This window comes from Diceros bicornis, chromosome X (assembly GCF_020826845.1).
Source record: "Diceros bicornis minor isolate mBicDic1 chromosome X, mDicBic1.mat.cur, whole genome shotgun sequence".
Taxonomy (NCBI): Eukaryota; Metazoa; Chordata; class Mammalia; order Perissodactyla; family Rhinocerotidae; genus Diceros; species Diceros bicornis.
The window spans coordinates 8,593,604-8,602,528 of record NC_080781.1 but is presented as its reverse complement, the minus strand read 5'-3'; positions in this window follow the sequence as shown (position 1 = coordinate 8,602,528).

Below are 8,925 nucleotides of genomic sequence, written 5' to 3'. Positions count from 1 at the left end.
CCCATGGTCTTCTGTGGATTGAGTAGACTTTTGGGGAAGGGCTGCTGCTAGCTCATATGGCACCTTCACATGAATTAGAAATATAATCTATTTCTAGACTGTTGTAATGTAAAAATTTTGCTAGAAAAAGTCTGCCAGAAAATTATGGCTATAAATATATAAATCTACAGTGTCTGCCATCTTAATGGTTCCCCTTAGATGTACAACATGGGTAATCATGTTGGCCTCTGAGGATTCAGATCAATCAAACGTGAAGTAGTAATCTTTGAAGCTTCTGTTGGGGAAGAGTCTATAACCATCTCACTCCAGTGTCTTTTTTGTGGTTTCTGATGGGCTGCCCAGAGTGGAACCATTGACCTTGACCTCCTCAGGCTTTTGTTTTCTCTTAGCTTCAGATTTATGACCCATTGCCTGCTGTGACCTTCAACATTCCTGTCTGTTCTCTCTCCTGCTTGCCTCCTGATTTCTGATTTATCACTTTCTACAATCAGTTTCATTTTCTCAGTCTGAAATGAATGAAACCATCAAATCATAGAATTAGACATTTAATTTTGAATTTTTCCTCCTTATTGGGTTTCTCTCCCTCTCCTATTTAGTCTCTTTTTTTGTGATTGGTCATAACCCTTGTGGCTTTGTTTGGGAAGGTTGCTGGAGTCTCTTCTATAAAGGGCAAGCTGGAGAAAAGAATGGAAGCTGGACTTGGGTTAGAATACATCTTCCCAAGTGAGTTATATGTGGGAAACACTAGTTTCACATGAGGTTTACAGGCATACAACAAAAAGAGGGAAGATTCATTACTCAAATAATCTTGGGCAACTGTGGGGTGAAAAAAGGCAACCATTTTTCTATACCATAGTCTTCAGGGTCATTATTATGCTAGCTGCTTATGAATATGCAAGTGTATGCAGCATTTGTAAGATTTGTTTGACCATATAAGTAATGAGGTTCTTGTGCTCCATGGTGTACTCTTGCCACCTGGGCTTGGTGCTGTAACCAGGCCATAGAAGGACTTGGTTCAGAAGAAGGAGACAGTAAGTAGTCCATTCCTTGATGCCCATGGAGGCGTGACAAAGGAAGGGCTCATTCTGGGTAGGCTGCCCATATCCCAGGCAGTATTTAGTGGCAAGGCAGGGAGTGGCCTGGGAAGACCAAAGGTAGAATCCCACACAGGGATGATCACAGCTTCTGTTAGCTGTTTAGGGCAGGGCTCCAGCTGCACTGAGAAATTGGAGTGCCCATCTGGAAACATGTACTGGAAAATAATGGTAGGGGATAAGTGTGGTGCTTCTAATAACTGCCTCGAGGCTGTGGCAGAGTGGTCTAAAGCCCTGAATCCAGAGTCATACAGATTTTTTTCTTTCTCTCATGCAAGTCTGAGGGAGATTGAGTGGCCCTTGGCCATCTTGAAGCATAGACAATTTTATATATATATATAATATACATCCTTTTATTATTTTTTTACACAAATGGTAGCATATTTATACAGCATTCTCCACACGATCATTCTATATATAAAGCTACTTCTATTTCTAAATAACGACATAGAATTCTATTGTATGGGTGCGCTGTAATTTACTTGATTAGTCTTACATTGGTGGGCAATGCTGCAACGAATATAGAACACCTGTTATTTCACCCTTGTGAATGTGTCTCTGCAGGATAAATACTTAGGACTGGAATATCTGACTCAGAAAGAATGTACACTTTTTGTTTGTTTGTTTTTGTTTTCAGGAGTATATCATTATATTTCGATTTCTGTGTAGATTACATCATGTTCACCACCCAAAGACTAATTACAATCCATCACCACACACATGTGCCTAGTCATCCCTTCCGTCCTCCTCCCTCCTCACTTCCCCTCTGGTAACCACCAATCCAATCTCTGTCTCTATGTGATTGTTTGTTGTTGTTTTTATCTTCTACTTATGAGTGAGATCATGTGGTATTAGACTTTCTCCCTCTGACTTATTTCGCTTAGCATAATACCCTCAAGGTCCATCCATGTTGTCACAAATGGCCAGATTTCATTGTTATGGCTGAGTAGTATTCCATTGTGTATATATACCACATCTTCTGTATCCATTCGTCCCTTGATGGGCACCTAGGTTGCTTCCAAGTCTTGGCTATTGTGAATAACGCTGCAATGAACATAGGGGTGCATGTATCTTTACACATTTGTGTTTTCATGTTCTTTGGATAAATACCCAGCAATGGAATAGCTGGATCATATTGTAGTTCTATTCTTAATTTTTTGAGGAATCTCCATACTGTTTTCCATAGTGGCTGCACCAGTTTGCACTCCCACCAGCAGTGTGTGAGGATTTCCTTCTCTCCACATCCTCTCCAACAATTGTTCTTTCCTGTCTTGTTAATTACAGCCAGTCTGACAGGAGTGAAGTGATATCTCATTGTAGTTTTGATTTGCATTTCCCTGATAATTAATGATGTTGAACATCTTTTCATGTGTCTGTTGGCCATCTGTATATCTTCTTTGGAGAAATGTCTGTTCAGATATTTTGCCCATTTTTTAATTGGGTTCTTAGTTTTATTGTTGTTATGCTTCCAATCCAAGAGCATGGAATATTCATTTATTATTCATTTATTATTTCTAAAGGCTTTTTGGTGGATTCTTTAGGGTTTTGTATATATAAAATCATGTCATCTGCAACAGCAACAGTTTCACTTCTTCCTCTCCAATTTGGATCCCTTTTATTTCTTTTTCTTGCCTGATTGCTCTGGCTAGGACTTCCAATACCATGTCAAGTAGGAGTGGTGAAAGTGGGCATCCTTGTTCTTAGAGGGATAGCTTTCAGTTTTTCACCATTGAGGATGATATTAGCTGTGGGTTTGTCACATATGGCCTTTATTATGTTGAGGTTCTTTCCTTCTATATCCATTTTATTCAGAGTTTTTATCATAAATGGATACTGTATGTTGTCAAATACTTTCTCTGCATCTATTGAGATGATCATGTGGTTTTCATTCTTCATTTTGTTAATGTGGTGTATCATGTTGATTTATTTGTAGATATTGAACCATCCCTGCATCCCTGGAATAAATCCCACTTGATCATGGTGTATGATCTTTTTAATGTATTGTTGTATTCTATTTGCTAGTATTTTGTTGAGGATTTTTGCATCAATGTTCAGCAGTGATATTGGCCTGTAATTTTCTTCTTTTGTGTTGTCCTTGTCTGGTTTTGGTACCAGGGTAATGTTGGCTTTGTAGAATGAGTTAGGAATCTTCCTCTCCTCTTCAATTTTTTGGAAGAGTTTGAGAAGGATAGGTATTGTCTTCTTTGAATGTTTGATAGAATTCACCAGGGAAGCCGTCTGGTCCTGGACTTTTATTTTGGGGGAGGTTTTTGATTACTGTTTCGATCTCCTTACTGGTGATTGGTCTATTCAAATTCTCTATTTCTTCTTGATTCAGTTTTGGAAGATTGTATGATTCTAAGAATTTATCCATTTCTTCTAGATTATCCAATTTGTTGGCATATAGCTTTTCATGGTATTCTCTTATAATCTTTTGTATTTCTGAGGTGTCCATTGTAATTTCTCCTCTTTCATTTCTGATTTTATTTATTTGAGCCTTCTCTCTTTTTTTGCTGGTGAGTCTAGCTAAAGGTTTGTCAATTTTGTTTATCTTTTCAAAGAACAAGCTGTTGGTTTCATTGATTTTTTCTATTTTTTTTTTTTTAGTCTCTATTTCATTTATTTCTGCTCTAATTTTATTATTTCCTTCCTTCTAATGATTTTGGGCTTTGTTTGTTCTTCTTTTTCCAGTTCCTTTAGGTACACTGATTGATTGTTTATTTGAGATTTTTCTTGTTTATTGAGGTAGGCTTGTATTGCTATAAACTTCCCTTTGAGAATCACTTTTGCTGTATCCCATAAATTTTGGCATGACGTATTTTCATTTTCATTTGTCTCCAGGTTTTTTTTTTTTTTTCTCCTTTGATTTCTTCATTGACCCAATCATTGTTCAGTAGCATTTTGTTTAATCTCCACATATTTGTGGCTTTTCTGATTTTCATCCTGTAGTTGATTTCTAGTTTCCTACTGTTGTGGTCAGAAAAGATGCTCGGTATTATTTCAGTGTTCTTAAATTTATTGAGACTTGTTTTGTGGCCTAATATGTGATCAATCCTGGAGAATGTTCCATGTGCATTTGAAAAGAATGTGTATTCTGTGGTTTTTGGATGAAAGGTTCTGTATATATCTGCTAAGTCCATCTGGTCTAATGTGTCATTTAAGGCCAATTGATCTTCTGTTTGGATGATCTATCCACTGGTGTAAGTGGAGTGTTAAAGCCCCCTACTATTATTGTGTTACTGTCTATTTCTCCTTTTACGTCTGTTAATAATTGCTTTATATATTTAGGCGCTCCTATGTTGGGTGCGTAGATATTTACAAGTGTTATATCCTCTTGTTGGATTGTTCCCTTTATCATTATGTAGTGCCCTTTTTTGTCTCTTATTATAGTTTTTGTTTTAAAGTCTATTTCGTCTGATATAAGTATTGCTACCCCAGCTTTCTTTGCATTGCCATTTGCATAGAGTATCTTTTTCCATCCCTTCACTTTCAGTTTATGAGTGTCTTCAGGTCTGAAGTGTGTCTCTTGTATGCAGCATATATATGGGTCTTGTTTTTTTATCCCATCAGCCACCCTATACCTTATGATTGGATTTAAAGTAGCTATTGATAAGTATGTACTTATTGCCATTTTGTTACTTTTTTTCAGGATGTTTTAGTAGTTCTTCTCTACTCCTTTCTTTTCTTGCTCTCTTCTCTTGTGTTTTGATGGCTTTCTTTATTATTATGTTTGGGTTCTTTTCTCTTAATTTTTGTGTATTTATTATAGGTTTCTGGTTTGTGATTATCATGAGGTTCATATATAATAACTTACATGTATAGCAATCTATATTAAGTTTATGGTCTCTTTAGTTTGACCTCTTCCTAAAAGCTCTACTCTTTTACTCCTCTCTTCCCACATTTTATATTTCTGATATCATATCTAACTTCTTTTTTGTGTGTGTGTGTATCTGATACCCTCTTATCATGGACATAGTAAATTTTAGTACTTTTGTCTTTTGACCTTCATATTATCTTCATAGGTAGTTGATATACTACCTTTACTGTATTTTTGCCTTTACCAGTGAATTTATTGCCTTTTTTTTGGATAATTTTCTTATTCCTATTTGTGGTCTTCTCTTTCCCACTTAATTAAGTCCCTTTAGCATTTCTTGTAAGACTGGTTTCTTGGTGATAAACTCCTTTAATTTTTGCTTGTCTGGGAAACTTTTTATCTCTCCTTCCATTCTGAATGATAACCTTGCCGGGTGTTCTTGGCTGTAGTTTTTTTCCTTTTAGCACTTTAAATATATTGTGCCACCCTCTTCTAGCCCGTAAGATTTCTGCTGAGAAGTCAGCTGATAGCCACGTGGGGTTTCCTTTATATGTAACTTGTTGCCTTTCTCTTGTGGCTTTTAGGATTCTCTCTTTATCTTTAATTCTTGACATTTTAATTATAATGTGTCTTGGTGTGGGTCTCTTTGGGTTTATCTTGTTTGGTGCTCTCTGTGCTTCCTGTACTCAAATATCTGTTTCCTTCCTTAGGTTAGGAAAGTTTTCAGCTATTATTTCTTCAAATAGATTCTCTGCCCCTTTGTCTCTCTCTTCTCCTTCTAGGACACCTATAATATGAATGTTAGTGCATTTGATGTTGTCCCAGAGGTCCCTTAGACTGTTCCCATTCTTTTTTCTTTTATCTGTTCAGCTTGGGTGATTTCCTCTAGTCTTTCATCCAGCTCGCTGATCAATTCCTCTGTATCATCTACTCTACTTTTGAGTCCCTCTAGTGAATTTTTCATTTCCAGTATTGTATCTTTCATTTCTGATTGGTTCTTTTTTAATATTTTCCAATTCTTTGTTGACGTTCTCATTGAGTTCATCCATTCTTCTTCAAAGATCAGTGAGCATGCTTATTACTTTTTGTTTGAACTCGTTGTCAAGTAGATTGTTTATTTCTATTTCATTTAGTTCTTTTTCTGGGGTTTTATCCTGTTCCCTTACTTGGAACATATTCCTTTGTCTCCTCATTTTGCCTCTTTCTCTGTACTTATATCTATGTATTAGGTGGGTCAGCTACGTCTCCTGATCTTGGAGAGGTGGGCTCATGTAAGAGATGCCTTATGAGGCCCAGCAGTGTGCTTCCATCTCATCACCAGTTCCATGTGTTCCAGGAGTGATCCCTGTGTGGGTTACATGTGTCCTTCTGTTGTGGCAAGGTTGCTCTTGCTGCAAGGGCCCAGGGAGTCTAGCCTGTCCCCCTGGACGACTGGTTGTAATGCTTGGCTGTGTGTGGCTGCTATGGACCCTTCATTCACTTTATTGGGCGTGGGGAGCCCAAGCACAGTTGGCTGCAAGGTCTAATAGCACTTTCCTATTGCAGTTTTTCTGTTAAGTGAGTAAGCCCCCAGCGTGGCTGGTTGCTAGCTCAGGGGCTTATAATTGTGGTAGACCATCAGCCTGCAGGGCTCTTGTCAGCTCTCTCAGGATTGCAGCCAAGTGGAGCTGGCCACAGTCATGGGAGCACACAATTGTTTTAGGCTTTGGAAAGTGGGACCGACCCCCTATGTGGCTGTTTGAGAAGCACAAGTCTTCTGCAGCTGACAAGCCCCACTGCCCCCAGGGCCACACACACCATCAACACAGTCCTGCCCTGTGCATGCACCCTAACCCCTTGAAGCAGACCCAGTCACCCCACTGCAGAGGCCCCACAAACTCCACCAATGCCCCACATGCTCCACCTGCTCCTCGTGCACGCCCTGCCCTGCAGAGGCAGGCCCACTTGCCTGGCTGCAGAGGATCCAGGCACCCAGCCTATGCAGACCCATAAGTTGCCTGAGGGCTTGCTCTTGGGTATGGCCAGTCCCTAGGGCAGGCTGCCTGCACTGGCTGAGCTGGATTAAATCAGTGCTCTAGTGGGTAGGGCAGACCCTGGGCTAACAGGCCAGGGGAAGAACTCCAATGACACCTACCAGCGTCTGTGTCAGCACACGTACTATGTCACAATAATGGCTGCCGCCAATGTCTCAGTCCCTGGAGAGGTCTCACCTCCCACCCAGATGCACCCCAAGCCTATCAAATGAGTCTCTTTTCACCAAAGGACTGTGCACACTTCTTTCTGGTGATTTTAGGTTGCTTTCTGAAATGAGTGAATTTGTGCATGGGCCCTTTAAGAGCTGGCTTTTTTTCCCTTATGTCCAGCAGCTTTTCTGGGGGTATTCCCTGTTGTAGTTAATAGCCAGCAAAGCCAGATATTCTGACACTCGTCTCAGTTGTGCTGAGTCCAAAAGCTGCTTATAGTGGTAACACTCTCCCACTCAGGTCCCCCACTCCTCCAGGGAAGGCTGTGTACCTTAAGAGTGCTCCCAGCCAGCCATGAAGCGCCGTGGCTTGCAAAAGTGGCTTTTTTTTCTCTCCAGAAAGGAATTTCTGCCTCTTCTACCTCAGTGAGGATTGTCCCTTGTTGTGGCGGTTCATTTTTGTTGTTGTTGTTGTTAGCATTTAATGAAATATACACATGTAGAGTTTTTATAACTGCTGATTTTTTTTTGAGGAAGATTGGCCCTGTGCTCACATCTGTTGGCAATCTTCCTCTTTTTCTTTTTTCTCCCCAAAGCCCCAGTACATAGTTGTATATCATAGTTGTAGTTCCTTCTAGTTCTTCTGTGTGGGATGCCACCTCAACATGGTTTGATGAGCAGTGAGTAGGTCCACGCCCAAGATCTGAACCAATGAACCATTGCAGGGGTTCTTTTTATCCAGTTTTCGGTTGTCTCTCAGGGGTAATTGTTCCAAGAGTAGTTGTAAAATTGTTGTGTCTGTGGGAGGAGGTGAGTTCAGAGTCCACCTACACCACCATCATGACACCTCTTCCCAAGGTATATTTTTAATTTTGACAGATATTTCCAAAATGTCCTCCATAGAGATTGAACCAATTTTTGCACACTCTCATAATGTATGAGAGTACATTCCTCATTTTAATCACTTTTTGTTTGATCTCCACAGTATTTTTAAAAAATATGAATTTTTAGAAAAGGGAGATTTAAATTAAGAATTCAGATTTTTGTGTTTTCTTGAAAAACTTGACATTGGCCCCACAAACCCACAGGCAATAATCAGCTAGGATCAGTCACTACTGATTGGACAATGAACACTCTGGGTCACCATAGTCCCCAATATTTCCTATTGCCTCCCAGCATAGAAGCCATACTTTAGGTGCCATGTATCAGCATGTATATATAAAATGTACGTGTGTATAGGAGAGTTATACATTTGTACATATATACATACAGGAGAGTTAAGAGGAAAGTGAAATATTTCTTCTCTCAAGTAAAGAGGGAAATGTGTGTTGATCATAGACATAATGGGTACAGAGCTCAAATAGCTCTTTGCGTAGTGCCCCAGCACATGGGCAGTTCTCAATGAAAATATGTTTATTAATGGTGGGAGGCTAGATTAATTGGGATTGGACTAGAGCGGGCTTGCCTCTTAGGAGCCTTTAGTACCTACAATGAATGGAGTTGGAGACTCTGGGGCTGACATTCAATACACGTTTATTGAATTGAATTGAAAAATCTAATTTTAAAAATGATTCTTAAACCCTAGGATCCTTTTGCTAAGCATGCATATATTTTAAATGGTTTAGTTTTACAGTCTTGATTTAGGATTAATATCCCATCAAAAAATGACATGAAGAACAAGAAAAGGAGCTTCGGATACAAATAATGGAATGTAAGAGATTCAATGTGAATGCCTTAGGTCTAATATTTTGCATTCTTCTAATATATCATAGAGAGCTAGGCTTTTATTTCCTCCTTAGGTCTTTATTTACACTGTATGTATTCCAGGCTGTCTG